The sequence below is a fragment of the Canis lupus genome, chromosome X (assembly GCF_048164855.1).
Source record: "Canis lupus baileyi chromosome X, mCanLup2.hap1, whole genome shotgun sequence".
In the NCBI taxonomy this organism is placed as follows: Eukaryota; Metazoa; Chordata; class Mammalia; order Carnivora; family Canidae; genus Canis; species Canis lupus.
Window position 1 is genome coordinate 34,996,071 of NC_132876.1, and position 18,022 is coordinate 35,014,092.

At 38.1% G+C, this 18,022-nt stretch overlaps 1 long non-coding RNA gene across 1 annotated transcript in view; it reads right to left on the reverse strand.

The window, feature by feature from the left end:
• The window catches only part of LOC140628585 (uncharacterized), a 28,267-nt gene extending 10,246 nt beyond the window's left edge, over positions 1-18,021 (reverse strand). The window contains exon 1 of the long non-coding RNA XR_012026656.1: positions 17,847-18,021. This is a non-coding gene — a long non-coding RNA (uncharacterized lncRNA). The remainder of the gene's footprint in view (positions 1-17,846) is intronic.
• Position 18,022: the final 1 nt, after the last annotated feature.

The following is an 18,022-nucleotide window of genomic DNA, read 5'->3' on the forward strand; positions in this document are numbered from 1 at the left end:
TCAAATGCATTAATACAAAAAGCTTTATATACTCTTGGAAGTTAGATAAAAGTCCAAGAGTTTGTTTTTCCAAAATATAAGCAAATGGATTGCAAGTCTAAAGATCACCTAGACCTCATAAAGTGCCCGAAACTTGAAATTCGTTTTTCAATAAAAATGAAGTTATACATTAGTTAAGTTCTTATTCCAAGTGTTGAAGGTGGGGTTCACTTGGAGACATAGATGTGCTGTTGGAAGTTAGGAATAGAATACACATTTGTGAGGGGAAGAGTGAGGGCAGCGGGACTGGGCAGAGGGAGAAGTTGAATTGTGATAGTCACAGCAAAGGCCTCAGCTGATCTCCTGGGGAGCTCTGGAGCTGGAATCGCTTTTCAGAATTATCTCAAATTGAGATAAGGGGCGGGGTTTTGTACCTTCACATTGACCCAGTCACTGGATGCAAGCTGACCTTGGGGAGAGGGCGTGTTTGGGATGAAATGATCTTTGCCCAGGGCCAAATCCCAAAAAGGGACTTCATTGGAAGCCATCAGCTGATCAACACTGCCAAATCTGGGGAAATGAGTGCTTCAGAATTAAAATGGAGCTGGAGGTGATCTGAGCTGTTGACCACAACATCCACTATACTAACCCAAAAAAGTCTATTTAATCCTTAATATACTTGCACTATCATAGTAATGATACTATCCTTGATACACTTGGGACATGTAATAAAAGCAGGCACTAGCATTAAGCAAAGTTTCAAACTAGACAACAGGTGTCATTGTCATCCTTCCACTTCCCTCCATGTACTCCTTCATTACCACCTAGTAACTCATTTCTTAGGCAGTAGGTTCTTAATGTCCCAGACTACTTTCCTGCACCCCCAAATGCCCTTACACACAGTAGCATTCCACTCCTACTGACTCTATCTCATACTATGCTCCAGCTCTAGAATTGCCAACTTCCCTTTCACACTCAAACTTGTCAATTCTCTCATATAGCATGACTGAGTTCATCATGAAAGCAATTGTATCAATGTTAGCCACTAGAATGTACGAAAACCTGATCATCTTTCTTCCTCTCACAAACCTTTTCATTTCAAAAAGAAGCCGTGGAACACCCAACTGAATCCCTAACTGGTAGAATTTTAGGTAGTATAATGAAGTGAAATGAAGAAAAGAGATTTAGGAACAGGAATTTACCCTCGAGTTAGCCCTCCTAAACTAATTCAGTTTAGAACTTTAGAGCTCTTCTAAAAAGACTTTACTCAAATCTCCTCAGAATATGGTGGACTTTTCTCTCAAATTCTTATGAGAATTCTTTAGTTTGTAGACTTATAGTTATGAGTCACAATAGCTATTTTTTACGTTTTTATTTAAATTCCAGTTAACATAGAATGTAATATGATTTTCAGGTGTATAATATGGTGATTCAACACTTCCATGCATCACTCGGTCCTCATTCCGACAAGTGCCCTCCATCCCCATCACCTATTTCCCCCCCATACCCCTCACCTCCCCTCTGGGGATCATCAGTTTGTTCTTTATAGTTATGAGTCTGTTTCTTTGTTTGCCTCTCTCTTTTTTTTTCCCTTTGCTTGTTCCTTTTGTTTCTGAAAGGATACCAATGTAACATTGTGTGTCAACACCGCAGTTTCTTGAGTTTCAGTGTCGTTGACACACAATGTTAGTTTCAGGTGTACAATATAGTGATTCAATAAGTTTATTCCTTATGTTATGCTCACTGCAAGTTTAGCTATCATCTGTCCCATATAACACCATTGTAATACTATTGACTGCAGTGTATTACAATGTAACACCGATATTCCTTATGTTGTACCTTTACCCCCATGACTTAATTCATTCCATAACTGGAAGCCTGTACCTCTTCACCCATCTTGCCCATCCCCTACTCAGTTTGTTCTCTGTATTTATAAGTTCTGTGTCTGCTTTTTTGTTTATTTATTCATTTGTTTTGTGATATTGATAGTATTTTATCCTTCATATAATCATCATGGTTTTTACAAAAAGCTCTGTGGTTTTAGTGACAAAAATATATTCTAGCAAGTTCGGTATTAAAGACTGAACTCAACTACAGAGTAGTAATTCATTTACAATGAGAAGTCAGATGACGATTCTGTTGTAGACCTAATTAAAAAATGTTGTTGGGGAAATTGATTTTTAAAAGCCTAACCTTTCCCCTTGCCTTTTCAATTTTTAAACACATAAAAATATGAGAAGAGATTAATCTCTAGTGTTCCACATATGCCATTTTGTTAATAAATTTCAGTAAGAATACGATTCAATTTTATATAAAAGAAATTTATAAAATCAACCGAAATAACATGCCAGTGATTTTAATTAATATTCACCCACAGGGTCCTTGGCTCTTGCACCTTTTTTTTTTTTCCATCATGTATCTTTTTGGTTTAAAAGTAATTGCAGGGATCCCTGGGTGGTGCAGCGGTTTAGCGCCTGCCTTTGGCCCAGGGCGCGATCCTGGAGACCTGGGATCGAATCCCACGTCGGGCTCCCGGTGCATGGAGCCTGCTTCTCCCTCTCCCTGTGTCTCTGCCTCTCTTTCTCTCTCTCTCTCTCTCTGACTATCATAAATAAATTAAAAAAAAGTTAAAAAAAATAAAAGTAATTGCACAACTTTACATCTTTTGAGGATATTGCAAGAATAGCAAAATCTCACAGCAAAATACATTCATTGTTTAACGTAACACACATTTATTAAGTGCTTATGTATTCTTTGTGGGGGCGCCAATATTAGAACAACCCTATACTAGACGTAATTACAGCATCAAGTTGGGTTTCTGGGCTCACAGTAAAGATCACACTCAGCATTTTAGAAAAAAAAAACCCAAATATCTAAGCAAAACTGAGGCCATTCTTCAGGTTAACTGTATACAGGCTTTTATATATAAGAATAACTTATTCCAAAGGTCTTCCATGAGTGGTCAATAGAAATCACTTTCTCTCTAGTGTACAGTCAAAATCATAAACCTGTTTCTCTGTCACCTGCCCTTCTTCCGACTTAACAACATTTACTGAGTAGTTCATATACAGGATAATTTTATTCACCAGTCACTATAGATGAGGTCTCCAGGCCCTACCAATTTTTCAAGAACCCCCCAGATTTATTTGTAACATTAAAGATAAAAACTCTTGGCACCCGATGAAGAAGGAAAAACTTCCAATCTGGATTATTAAATGCTTAATTAAATGTTCACAAAATATAGCATTAAGTCAACTTTATTAATTGTTAAGTTTAGTATTCATAAAAATTTAATTGCATTTGAAAAAACTTATAGGTTAGATCTCATTTAGAAAAAATTTCCAAGTATGGATAATGATTGCAGAGAAATCAGTCAACAAATAAATGAATAATTTGCAGATAAATAATTTCCATGCAAAATTACTTAAAAAGTCTTTTAAAATGTATAGTGAAAAAAATAAAATAAAATGTAAAGTGTCAGGGCCCCACAAAAGTATTAAAATTATCCTGTATGCATGTGCAAACCACTGTTCTAGACAGCTTACACAGATTATCTAAATTGGTCATACCACTTCAATTTAATTCAGTTTAAGGAACCATTGTTGAACACGTATTAGAATTGCAGAACAAGCTCTCAAGGTGTATACATTATCTAAATTGAACTTCATAAATTCTTTTCATTTCAATTTAACAGCAATTTATTATCTACTTTGTGTCTGGCACTGTGCTAGTTATTCTGGGTACAGAAATAAAATCATTATATACCCCACTGTCAAGGAACTCAAAGGACAACAAGAAATGCAGAGAAGTAAAAAATGTGTATGAGAATGTCATAAGTGCTATTTTATAGGTAAGCACGGTGGTCTGTGACATCATCAAATTCAAACCAGTGGGATAAATTGAAGGTAGTTTAGGAAAGGGGGAGAAGAAAGTCCTGAAATTTCCAGGAAGAAGGAGGAAGAGCATGTGCCAGGCACTGGCAAGAGAGAAAATGGTGCATGGAGATAACTGAATGATCAATCAGTAATAAGGTGTGCTTCTCTATCCTCTAAATAGATACAAGGTGTGCTGACCATGTATGTGACCAAAGGCAAACAGAAATACCTGACAACCCATCAAAAGATTTTTGCATCTAAAACTGCCTTTGATTCAACAGAACCAAGCCTGTTAAAAGAAAAGCTATCAAGGGGTGCCTGGGTGGCTCAGTTGGTTAAGCATCCGACTCTTGGTTTTGGTTCAGGTGAAGATCTCACGGGTTGTGCGATCAAGCCTGAGTCCAGCTCCATGCTGAGCTTGGGATTCTCTGCTTCTCCCTCTCCCTCTGCCCCTCACCCTGTTCATGTTCTCTCTCTCTCTCTCTCTCTCTCAAATAAATAAATAAAATCTTTTTTTAAAAAAAGCTGTCAAAATTTGCATTAGGCAAATGCATTTCTATATCAAGAAACTAACATCTCCACCCATATATCGAACTTTACACCTTCTCAAAATGTCGGCTGGTATGTATACATGACCTTTGAAAGAAGCGATTTGGCTAAGGGTTTCAAAATCATTCAGTGAAACCATGATACAGCTGCATCATCGGAATGAAAGTGAATGGCCCATGCAGAGCCACTAATATAAGCCATTAGCCATATTGTGCCTTCAGGAGAATTATATGACCTTCCAAAGTCAATCCAAGTGTTTAAATGTTCTAGGGACCCATCATGTAAAATGTAACTGGCAAACAGCTTGTCTAAGGCAACAGGGGTCCACATACATAAAAAAATACTTAGGTGGTGTTATCTGATAAGAACCAAGTTGTTTGTATTACAATTTCAGCTTATAAAATAGCAACTTGAAATGAATATGATTAATAAATGACTGCTGGAAAGCAATTCTTCATGAGTCCATTGCATTTCTGTATGTTGTGAGAACAGGGGGACTGATTACCTTTGATCTAAACTCATCTTTCAGATACATTTGTTTAGCAAATATATTTAGAAGATATAGTGTCTCCCTCCAGAGCAAAGGACAGGTTTGTTTACTCTCCAGTATCAAAAAGATAATGTCTTCTTCTAAAGCAAACTGGGGCAGGTTTGTTTGCAGCCAATTATAAATGATTAGGGCTTCCTAAGCTTGAAGTTCCTCTGGTGTGATGTAAACTCACCATGTGGGCCACCTTGTGTTACTCCTGTGGTGCTTAAGGGGAGGGCGATGGGAACGGAGGTGAACATGATGCTCATGCTGCCTCCTGTAACTTGACTTAAAAAGTCCTTTGTCTCCAACCAGGAATCTCATGTCTTCCATCAGCATCAGCGAGACTGTAGCAGACTAACTTGTTAATTTGCAAGCAAGGTAAAGTCTCCTACCCATCACCATTTTCAATAATAACCCTTTCATTTGCCATGGGCTTGATAACTAATCCATACTGATAGCATTTATGTAGATTTTAATTTATTTAAAACTTTTGCTCAATTTAAATAAGTTAAACCTTTGCCTGAGCTGAACTTGATGACATCACAATTTGCAAAAGATCCTTATCTAATAAGATTAGATATTCATTATAATTAGACAAATTCATTTCTGCCTGGAGATAATTCATAATTCATAGCAATATTGTGAAGTAGTGGTTTACCAAGACCAAGTTGTAATATGAGAAGCAATTCTTGCCTTCTCCTGCCACAGAAGGGTTCTTGGTGTTAGATATCCAAATGATTCATAAAATACTTCTTAAAATTTAATTTCTATCCTTAAATGAGGTTATGCCATGACTACAATCAAGTTCTGAAATTTTATGGGATTTTTTTTCCTGTGGTAAATCATGGGATTCTGAAAAGCAAAAACAAATTAACCCCGGCTCTGAAATTTTTTTCCAAATTTCCAGTCACTACAGTCAGGAAATTTATTTTCCAAATTGACTTTAATACCTTAAATCTATGCATAAAGCTGCGACTGACCTGAGGTATTCTGTTGCATTCTGAAGCATATATGCATACTGTAGTAGGTCCTAACAATGGTATCAGACTCTAGTTTATGTTACAGACTGGCTGCACACTGTACAATGGCTGCATTGTCATTACCATTATATCAAGCAGGATGACCAGCCGGGGAAGAGCAGCCAATATCCCATGGTAGAATAAAATCTTAATAAAGGATTCAAAATGTGTCTTTAAGGCTGCTGACCCTGCAGCTAATAAGTACCCTCACAAGTTTCAGAGACTTGAGTTTAAACCTAATTATGAAAATGACACAAAGTGGACTAAGCACATATAAATGTTAAAAATACCTAAAACCAATAGGGTGTTCATTATTTCATATCTAAAAAGCTGCTAATAAAAAGAACTTCAATTCAATCACTTTATGACAAAAGCTGAAATGTTTAACTTTCAATATTTTACTCATTAAATATGCCTACCTTTCTTTCTCATATAGCAAATAGCTTTGTTTTAATTAGTTACCTTGAAAAAGTCTATATAGACCAAAGCTGAAATTGTTTTTTAAATAACTTTTCAATTGAGAACACAATTAGAGTACTTTGAATTGAAGCAAAATTTGTCATCTCATTACCTTTATTTAAAAAAAATATTGTAGGATCTCTTGGAAAATAATTACTAACTTTTTTGACACAAGTAGCTTGAATTTAAAACTGGTCCAATAGTGTGACAAACTTTGAGGTTAAGTAAACTTACCAGATTTCTTCTCTAAACAAATGGTCCAGCATTCAAACAAACATACAAAATGTACAATCTCTAGGTCAATAAGCATATTCTACGCTTTTACAAAGACGTATACTGTGATAATATGAGTTAAAAATTTAATGAAATACAACTCCAGGGGTGCTTGGGTGGTTCAGTCGGTTAAGCATCTGACTTTGGCTCAAGTTGTGATTCCAGGGTCCTGAGATCGAGCCCCACAACGGGTTCCCTGCTCAGAGGGGAGACTACTTGTCCCTCTTCTTCTGCCCCCTCCACTTGTGCTTTCTCTCTCTTTCAAATAAGTAAACAAATAAACAGATAGATAAATAGATAGATAGATAGATGATAGATAGATAGATAAATAAATAAATAAATAAATAAATAAATAAATAAATAAAATCTTTTAAAAAAGTATGACCCAAGAAGCTGAATTCCATGAAGTAATACATTTTATTTGCAATACATAATAATATATTTTTAATTCGTTCAACAGTTCTTTACTGAGCATCTGCTATATTCTGGAAACTATACAGAACTTTGAAGGTATAGATGTGAGTAAGACACTGAAAGCAACCTGTTGTCTTTAAGGGGCTGGTAGAGATTAGGACAATGTTAGAAGTGTGACAAAAATATGCTATGGGGTCACCTGGGTGGCTCAGTGGTTGAGTATCTGCCTTTGGCTCAGGTCATGATCCCAGGGCCCTGAGATTGAGTCCCGCATCAGGCCCTCTTCATGGAGCCTGCTTCTCCCTCTGCCTATGTCTCTGCCTTTCTCTGTGTATCTCTCACGAATAAATAAAATCTTTAAAAGAAAAAAAAAACATGCTATGAAAGCATGGAATAGGAGCACCGAACTCAGTCTGAGGTCCTCAAATGGTTTCCATGGCTGAGTCTTTAAGGATGAGTTGTCCAGGAGACAAGAATGGACAAGGATGCATAACAGAGTATCTGTGCAAGAAAAGAAGTTGAATCTGCTTTCACTTGGTAGTCTGGCTTATCTAAGTAGAGCAGGGGTAATGTTACTCATAAGGAGTAGGAGGGAGTGTGTTGTCTCGTGGGGCCTCTGAAGATTGGCATTAGCTAGGGACATTAAAGAGCTATTATTCCCTTACCAAAAGAGACTGTGTCTCTTAGTCTGAAGACAACAATTATTTTTACAGACTATATTTTCCAATACTTGTTAGACTTCTCTTATCTGGTTCTGTTTTAAAATGTAGTCCATTTAAAATAAAGCAGGCCTCGCTCATAGAGTTGTAAGGAATAACTCTGCAAAAAGAAGGGCTATGACAATATGAAGTAATTATAATGCCCATAATGTGTCCAGGTTTGCTTCCATCTAAATTGATGTGTGACCTTGCACAGATCATTTAACCTCTCTGCTGCAGATGTCATTGGTAATTTGGGAGTAATATCACAAATGTTACAAAAATGTGAGGCTTCATAAAGCACTCTGAGAGACTCCTGTGAAGGGATTATATATGCATAAAGTGCATTATGATGACAAGAACTAATAACAAATTGTTGCTTGGCACTTTGCACACTAATTAGAAGTGCAACCTGTTCCGGAGTATTAGAGGAGTTGAAACTAAGTTGAGAATTCTGTTTCTCATCCCATTGTGGCTTATAAATAGGGTGATCACATAATTTTTGCCCAAACTGGGACATCGTTGATAGTGAAAGAGTGCACTAACCAGATGGGACACTCAGACGACAGGCATAAATTATGACTGTCCTAGGCAAATCAGGATGTAGAGTTGCCCTACTTATATATCTATGCCTTCATTGTTTGGATAAGTGTAGCATCTTTTATAAAGCTAAAGGTCCTCACTGGGAAATTCTGAGTATGATGGCTGCCATTTGTGGAACAGTCCATGACAGTATCAAAGCAAGTGCAAGGCAACTATAGACATTTTAACAGAGGCACAAGTAAGGGAGGAATATTATTGCACTCGCCACCCTCAACCCAAACTTTGAAATGGAGCTCTCATAGCTACACAGCCTCTAATCATGCATTCATCTCACCCTCATTCTCAGAAAAGTCCCTGACCTAACAGATGCATTCACTACATTAACATAATGCATTTGTTCTGCCCTCTGTACATAAAACTGTGGCATATTTGAGCTCTGCCTTATGCAAGTCACTTCACATTTCTGAGCTTCAGTTACCCCATGCAAGAGTCCAAATGTTATCTAAGCTTCCTTATGGCTCTGATAATGCTGGATTTTATGTTTTCTTTGTATGTAAGAATAAGAAAGAATATAAATGAGGAAAAATATGTATGTGTATATATATATATATATATATATATATATATATATATATATATATAGTTTTACCTTGCAAATTCCCATAGATTGAAGACATTGTTTTTCTCACTGCTTTTCCTCTCCCCGCAACACACACACACACACACACACACACACACCATTCATCATTATGTAGAAGCAGCAGCAAGGAGAAAAGGCAAGGCGGCAGAACGTGGTGTTGGAGAGGTGAAAGGGCTCTATAAAAATGGAGGAAAGGAGGGAAAGAAGATTGGGAAGAGAGGAGAGGGAGGCAGAGCCAAGCACAGTGCAGTGGGCAGCCTACATTGTCACGTATATTCATGATTGCTAATCGTGGTCATGGGCTGTGGAGGCAAGAAAAAAAAAGCCTTTAAAAGTCATTTCCATTTTACATTTTCAATCTGTAAAAAAGGTTTAATAATATGCAATCAGTCAATAATTTGCAAGATCATTAAACTCCTACAATAGAAGGAAAGAAGTCTTTAAGTCTTCCAGACTTTCCTGGTGGCAATTCTCAAAAGAAAAAGTAATGGAAGTTGGTTACTAGGTACAGCAATCTCTGAACTCAAGTTCAAAACACAGCTCTCACTAGTATTATCCCAGGATAACAATTGAACTGGGGCAATTTGAGTCATGGGCTCGTTCAAATTAGAATGATCTTATTTCCGATCCAAAAACACAGCTTTCATGTAATGCAAAAGTATGTGACATAGAAAATAATATATAATAATATGATTTGATCAAAGAGATTAGCATGTTTCATTTACTTGTTTCCGGCCTAGCCATTAACTATTGCTTGAATAGAGCTGATAAATGCAGACTAATGAGCCTTGAACCAAAGATTCAAAAGTAGAGGACTGTTTTGGTGTTGAAGCATGCTAATGAAGAAGCTGCAGACACATAAAATCTTAAGTCAGCCCCATATCACTAGCAGGATAATATAGCAAGCAGTACTTTGAACTAAGTATCAGGATACCTATACACTATACTTGGTTCCTTAAGTTAGTCAAAAAGCATTTATTGAAGACCTAATATGTGCCAGACACTATGTCTTGTGTTAGAGAAATAAAAACTAATGGGGTTTGACTAAAGCACAGAATGAATGGAATGGAGTGGGGAAGAGAATAAAAAGCCAGCAAGGGTACAAGTAGACGGTGTACACCTTTGTAAAGCCATTTAAGAAGTCGAGGGTTTATTCTGAGAGAAGCAGAGTGTTACCAAATGATGTTTAAGCAGCTAAGTGACAATTACTTTTGAATATTTGAAGATATTTCTCTACCTAGAGTATAGAGGAGGTGTGGGGATGGGGTCTAATATTGTATGTTGGGAGGCCAATCAGTAAGTGATTGCAGTGGTACAGACCAGGGATGATAATGGCCTGGACTAGTTCTCACAGATCTTGCCGAACAATTGGGTGTTTAGGGAGTGTGGGGGCAGTAAGGGAGAAGATGAGGTCAAGAATGATTCCCAGGTTTCCAGTTTGGTCAATAGGGTTCCATATGTGAAGCCACATACTGAAATAGAATACAGAGAAAGAAGAGAAGTTTCCTGGTGGACTGACAAGTTCCATATTGGACATACTGACACACAGGTGTCTCTGGGACACCAAAATCGAGATGTTGAGTAGATATTCGGATATAAGGAAAAAGTTCACAACTTAAAATGTAGATTTGGAAGCCATCCACAGAAGGATAATTTAAGCCATGAGAGTAGTTCATATTACGGAAGAACCATGTGTTGACTGATAAAACCGGCTTGGTCACAATCTGGAGAACACCAGCATTTAAAAGATGCACAGAGGAAAATAAGTCTACCAAAGAAACTGAAAAGGAGCTAGAGGAGAAGCAGGTGAGTGTGGTGTTATGGAAATCCAGAGAAAAGAGTGTCTCAAAAATAAATGAATCCAATACTTCTGGGCACTTGGACAGGTCAGTTTTCCTTTGTCGACCTTGCTATCATCTCTGTACAATAAGATGATTGGACTGGATGTACATTAAAAGTCATCCCAGATCTGATCTCCTATTACTTCATAGGAGATTGGAAATGTCTCCCTTTATTTTGGCTAATGGGAAGAACATTCTTTCCAAGACTGATCCTTCAAGGAAAAGTCCTGGAGCCTTGCTGTCAACCTAATCAAAGCTTTTACATCAAGTAACAATGACAATATTAAAGAAGACTAGTAAGTTAACAGCAAATAAAAACAAGATATAAACCATAGCTATATGTTCTCAAGCACCTAGTAAATAACAGGCATTACCCTGACTTCTTTTTTGTACTTTAAGTCACTCACTGCTCATAAGAAATAACTATCCAGGGATGCCTGAGTGGCTCAGTCAGTTAAGTGGCTAACTTTTGGTTTCAGCTCAGGTCATGATATCCAGGTCATGAGATCATGGACCCAATGTCAGGCTCCACATTCAGTGTGGAGTTTGCTTGAGGTCATCTTTTTCCCAATCTCTCTGCCCCTCCCACCCTTCTCTCAAATAAATAAATATATCTTTCTTAAAAAGAAATAATTATCCATATTTTTCAAAGGTTAAAACCATACTCGAGATAAAAGTTCACCAAAAATTCACAGTGTTAGTTTTTGGTAGAGGTGAGATTTGAAACTAGGTCTATCAAATTCTGGCTATTTTCATAGTGTGAAATGTCCCAGAGATGGTACTTCTTAACTTCCTGCATCTTTCTCTGTTATGGAGAACATAAATTCATTTTCCCTTTAACCGACTGTCTGGTCACAGCCAGTCAGAATTTCTTTTTTTTTTTTTAATTTTTATTTATTTATGATAGTCACACACACAGAGAGAGAGAGAGAGAGAGAGAGGCAGAGACACAGGCAGAAGGAGAAGCAGGCTCCATGCACCGGGAGCCCGACGTGGGATTCGATCCCGGGTCTCCAGGATCGCGCCCTGGGCCAAAGGCAGGCGCCAAACCGCTGCGCCACCCAGGGATCCCCAGTCAGAATTTCTAATAAAAAAAAATCCAAGCCAGTCAAAAAATTAATTCTGTCTTAATATAAAGCTCTTCTATAAATCTGCAGGCAAATTGTTGTTTTATAAGATCCACAGGAGTTGGTATCCTGACAAAAGTGAGTACAAGCAATGGGAGAGGTATTGTCTTCTAAATCTTTCCATGGTCAGGTGTTATTTGCCTTCTTCAGGGCATACTTTACACTCATTTGAAACTCTTGCCTTTTCCCTAATCCTTCCATAACATTGATTTCTTCCTAAATGCCTATGTAGTTGAGTTCATTTTGAACATGTATTAAAGCCCTGAGAACTGATATGAATAATAAAGGAGGAGAAGGACAAAACCAGTAAACATGCTGTATAGAAGCCAGTCTTACATAGGAAACAGTATAAAAGATTAAGCGTAAAACTACTACCCAATATTCTGTGTAATGCACACCCAATATTCTGTGTTGCCATAGCAGATATATTGAAGTGATAAAAGTGACTTTCATTTATTATTTTATGCATTTCCAAAAATGGTATAATTTTATGGGATTTTACATTTTCTTTTGTGTTGTTTATTTAAACTAAAAATCTCTTTAAACAGTAATGACACTACCAAAAAGGCCACCGTTAGCCACTTCCACATTCTATTCCTCCAAAACCATTTTCATTGTGTCGTCAGTCTGCTGAATGTCCCCAAAAAACCTCTTATCTTGATTTTTTTTGTAGAAGGCATGTCTAGGGATGTTAACCTCTACTCTGAGGCCCATCCTTCCACATGGAGTAGGGAGAATCTTTGCAATTTCCACTATATGACTGTCCTCCCCCAGTCCTGACATAGAAATTGATCAAGGATGGACACATGATTCAGGGCATAGAAATTAATGCCTCTCTCCTGATTATTTGAAATTGGTAGTCAAAGATATTCATCTCTACTAATTGCTTGAACTGAGGGAGCAACAGCCTATAAGCAATCGATGGGCTATCTTACACAGGAAAATGGAGAAAACATAAGTCTTCCAAAAGGACATGAAATAGGCAAAAAGAATTTAAAAAGAGCCCATGAGATATGAGGAGACGTCTTAAAGAAAGACAGTGGCCTGAGAGTGAACCCAAGGAAGACTACTCTGGTTCCTAATAGCATACTCATTCTTGGTTCTCATCTTTCTTAAGGATGAAATGTATCCTTGACTTTGGTTCCTTGTAATAGCGTTCTTTATATTTGCTTACACTCGTTTGATTTAGCTTCTGGCACTTTCTATTCAAAGCTCCCTGCCTAAGATAATGAGTCGTAATTTTTCTGCCTGGCCTACACTGGATCAGCAATAATATGAATCAAAATGAAGGCTAACCTACAAGGGGTATCTCAGAAGTACAACTGAAGGAATTGATTGCAGATTTGTAATCTCCTCAGCAGCCTGTGGTCCTTTCACAATATATGTGTTTATTTTGTTGTGTGTTTAACAGTGGTCTTTGGCCATCTTCCCTTTTGGCTCATTGAGGGGAAGGAGTAAGTCTCTGGACTCTCTTCTACATACCAATCTTTATCCTTCAAGGAGGTATTCAGTGAATGCCTAAACGTGTCTATTTGGTATTTGTGTTTGCACAAAGCTGGGGATTCAATGTTGTGGTTATATCAGAGCATCCAAGAGGATGCAGAAAATAGAAAGTCCTCCCTTCATGGCCAAGAGAACTCATGAAATCACAATCAAAAGAAAGAAAGAAAGTGGGGAGAGAAAGAAAAAGAAAGAAAGAAGAGAGGGAGGGAAGGATGGAGAAAGAAAGAAAGAAAAGAAGGAAAGAAGAAAGGAGAGAAAAAGGAAAGGAAAGGAAAGGAAAGGAAAGGAAAGGAAAGGAAAGGAAAGGAAAGGAAAGGAAAAGAAAAGAAAAGAAAAGAAAAGAAAAGAAAAGAAAAGAAAAGAAAAGAGAAAAGAAAAGAAAAAAGAAAAGAAAGAAAAGAAAAGAAAAGAAAAGAAAAGAAAAGAAAAGAAAAGAAAAGAAAAGAAAAGAAAAGAAAAAGAAACAGCAGCTTCATGCAGATTGATTGCCTAGGTCAATGATTAATTTCATTTATGTACATCATCAATAAAAGTGAATTCTGACCCAGTGGCCATGATAGCTATGAGCCAAGTGCTGCTCAAAATGAGGTGTCTGCCTATGTGTGAATCATCACCTGTTTAGCTTTTTGGAAACAGAAAGCTAACTTTCTCAAATATAAATACTGATAGAAGTGTTTCCTCCAACTGTTTTTCATTCATTTGAGATGCTGTTTTGTGATCACTAGGCTTTCAGCTAAGGCTATTTAACTACTGTCCATGATGTTGGTTTTATGTGTATCTTTCTGTCTTCCAGGTATGACAACAACAAAATTAAAGAAAGAAAAATGAAAATAATCCCTGGAATAAAAAAAAAAACATGGAGTGACAAAGTAATAAAGTTTACTGTGTTCCAGAGCCAAGTTCACTTTGGACGTCTGCCCTTCAAATCTTCTTCATCCCCATGGGCCTTCACTCAATAGAGAAGCCATTAATCAGACCTTAGCTCCTGGGTACCAGGGACAATGTAGTTTTGGCCCCCAGCCAGAGACAGAATCCAATCTGACCTATATTGGGCGATCTGTCTATTTGCCACTCTCCATGCTGCAAATAACGGGGTCAGATTAACTGGTGACGCATGGGGGGATCCACTGGAACCTGCAATGAGGGAAAGGGAGCTACTCCTTCCTCCTTTGCCTTCCCGGGAAACCTTCCAGTGGAGGCCCAAAGTTTATAACTGGAAGAACTGGAAGAACTCACTGGTAGTGAGAGGAAAGCGATCAGACCAGACAATGTCTGCATCAGGGTGCCTCATTCAGGTCGGAGTCAGCCAGCTGTGTTAGAAGCAAGTGTATGAAATAATAATTCGCTTCCTCTACCTCCCCTCTCAGTGGGAGCTCGTCCTACGTGCCACATCCATTGCTGCAACCAAGTCCTTCAGTCAGGCTGGCACCCATTCCTCCCCTCCCCACCCCATCCCCACTCACCCACTCCCTCTCACACCTCTATTGTTCTAGTGCCCTTCTATTGGGTCTCCTTGTCTACCATGATCCCTCGGCCCTAGTCAATCTTGTTCGCTATTGCTCTATTTCAAATTCCCCAGTGTCCTTTTCTCTACATTTATCTCCTCCCAAATTGCCTACAACAGATTCTTCTCAGCCATTGAGTCAGATTAAAATTCTTCCCCCTGCTTCTTTTCCCTAGGCCGCTGTCCTGTCCCACCCCCCACACAACTCATATCTGCTTTCCTCATCCCACCTTTTACGTCACCACCAGCCTTCCCCTTACTTACAGAAATAATGCAGGTGTGGACAATAGGATCTCTGTGAAGCATTTCCATTATTTGTTAAATCACCATCTTTAAAATAGAAGCTGACGGGAAGGGACACAGAAGGAGGCAAAGCACGGAGACAAATCCCTGCCTGCCTTAAGCCAGCTTCCAGACTTTCCCTCACTACCAGGCGATTGTCTCCCAACCTCTGCAGGGTTGCTATGGCCACTGGGCAAAGACAGCATTTGTCAAATGCCAACTATAACCCCTACTTCAAGTGTGCCACTCGATGTCTAATGGCTTCTGAGGCTGGGACGGAAGCCCTATATGTTACAGAGGAGGAAAGTAAGACTCAGAAAGGAGATAAAAAGCAGGTGTCTCCGAACCTGGTGCCTCCCCTTTACTGTGCAGTCTCTCCTTAAACGACATAACATGAAAGTGATCTATACTGATTAGATCCCCTCCTCCACCCACCTTCCTTTTCAGGGGAACTGTGTGAAGAAGGGAAGGTCATAAATGCGATTGTCTCCCTTTCCACCGCGCAGATAGAGACCCCAAATTGGGAAACAAACGAACTCACACATTGTTATCCATGGCAACTTGGTCCCCCACAAATACACCTATGAGTAAAATCAAAATACAATGCTTACTTTTAAAATGTAAAACGTAAATTAATTTCCATTAAATGCCATTATTTAAATTTTGAAATAAAAAATGCAATGCATGTATAGAAAAAGAGATTTAAAAGGGCTATTGGAGGTTATTTGATCTTTAATGGCCTGTAGAATGTTCTTGCCATTTCTTGCATAGTAAGTGAGCATGGCTGCTCTCTTCCATAGCAATTCCAGCCTCCCCACGGTGTTATTCAAGTGTGGCATCGAGAGCAGATTGAAGACATCATTTGCTCACTCTAGATTTTCTTCTCTTGATGTAGCTGAAGGAAGTATTGCCTTCTCCAGCAGCCACATCAAACTACTAATGCATATTGAATTTAAAAATCAGGCAAAAGCACTGAAGAGATTTTTGTGTAGTGCTGCTAAGTCATACTTCCTGCAATACATACTGACACAGCTGGGTTGCTTTCTTGGGTGGGGTCTTGGGTGATCCTAGTGCAGTATCTCATGGTTATCTCTGGGAAAGATGTGTCTTGTTTCATTCAGCCTGTGAAGATACTAGTTAAGGATGATACCCAGTTTTCTGGCTTTGGTAACTAGGCAAAAAAGTTCACAGAGACAAGGATACTCAGGCAGGAGAGCAGCTGGAGGGTACAAGAATTCCATTTATTTTGAATGGGTTGAGCTCGAGGTCCCTGTGCAAATCTAAGTGCAGAGGTTTGGGACTCAGATACAGCTTTAGGAATCATGAGCTAATTGGTAGGAATTTATGCAACAGACATTAGTGAAGTCATACAGAAGATCAAATGCTCAGGAACACTACTACATTTAGGACATAGTTTATATTGGCATGGGGAAATGAAACGAAAGATTGCAAGGAGCAGTCAGAGATAGAAAACATTCTATAGAATTATGGAGAAAGAGTATTTCAAAAAAAATAATGGGAAAGAAATCAATTGTGTCATGTGCCACAGAAGGATAATTGGGAAAAAGAATTAAATACTGTGATCTGGGTAGTCTATGCCTAGACAATTTCCCCAATCTCCCTTAACAAGGAAAAAAATGGTCTGACAGAACTTTTCTTGGTGACCTCATGGTGGATTCAAAGGACCACTGCTTTCTCTAATAAAAGCTTACAAACTACCCCTTTCTAAGCCCCTTCTAAATTCATACACAACTCTGAACACATATCCACTGACTGTAAAGGATCCATTTTCTTCTCCTTATTAACAATTGGAATGGTAGTTCCCTGTTCAAATCTTTTAGTATATTTTCCCACTCTTGATAATCAACAGTATTATCTATAAAATCTCTCAGAACCCTGGTGTCTGGTATCTCTGGACCATGAGCTGTACATTTATTTAGAAGAAAGAAGTGTCCTTCAAAAATTTTCCCCACATTTCTTGGATTTCTCTTCCCCCTTCCCAATATCCCTTCTACCATTTCTACAAAAAAATTATTCCCTTCCACTGAAGGACATAAGCATAATAGTTTGACTTTTTTAAAAAAATCAAATGACTTCAAGGAAATTTAGTTAATTTTTCAGTAGAATAATGCCAGTGGGTTTCAAAATTCTAAAAGTAGAGATATATTCAAGTTCATTCCTAATAGCCTGCAGAGAACTATTGATACTCATGTTCTATTAGCTCTAACAGGGACACACGCCTAATTCCATTCAAATTACATTGAAACTTTACTGCATCATATCTTCAGACAGCAGATTTTTATCATCATGCTTTATGCAATTAAATCTTTAAGCATTCTCATAAATTATAAAATGGATGGCATTGCCTCTGCTGGTTTAGCCAGAACCAGAGCGATGAGACATTTAAATTATAGATATGAAGAGCACTGAAGTTAGAAATGCCTTAGTCTTAGAATAAAAACTACAAGACCAGATTTCACCTTTACCTAGAAAGCCTAAAGAAACAGCAATCCTATTTTAAGGCAAATTTGCAGATTAATACAGAACTCACAGATGTGAATAAGAAGAGAAGCCAGTATCTTTCTTGCCAGTTCCTTCTGGCTCTTACCGGGATACTGTAGTTGCCACTTCTGAGAACTCATTCCTTACTTCATACCCCTCTGTGTGTACCAGAAAAAAACTGTCTCTCTTCATGCCAGAATTTTCTTCCATTTCAGGGGTCTAAAGTCATATTTCTAGTTTCCACTGTTGTTAACTTTGGCTTGCTAAAATCCCCAAAATCCT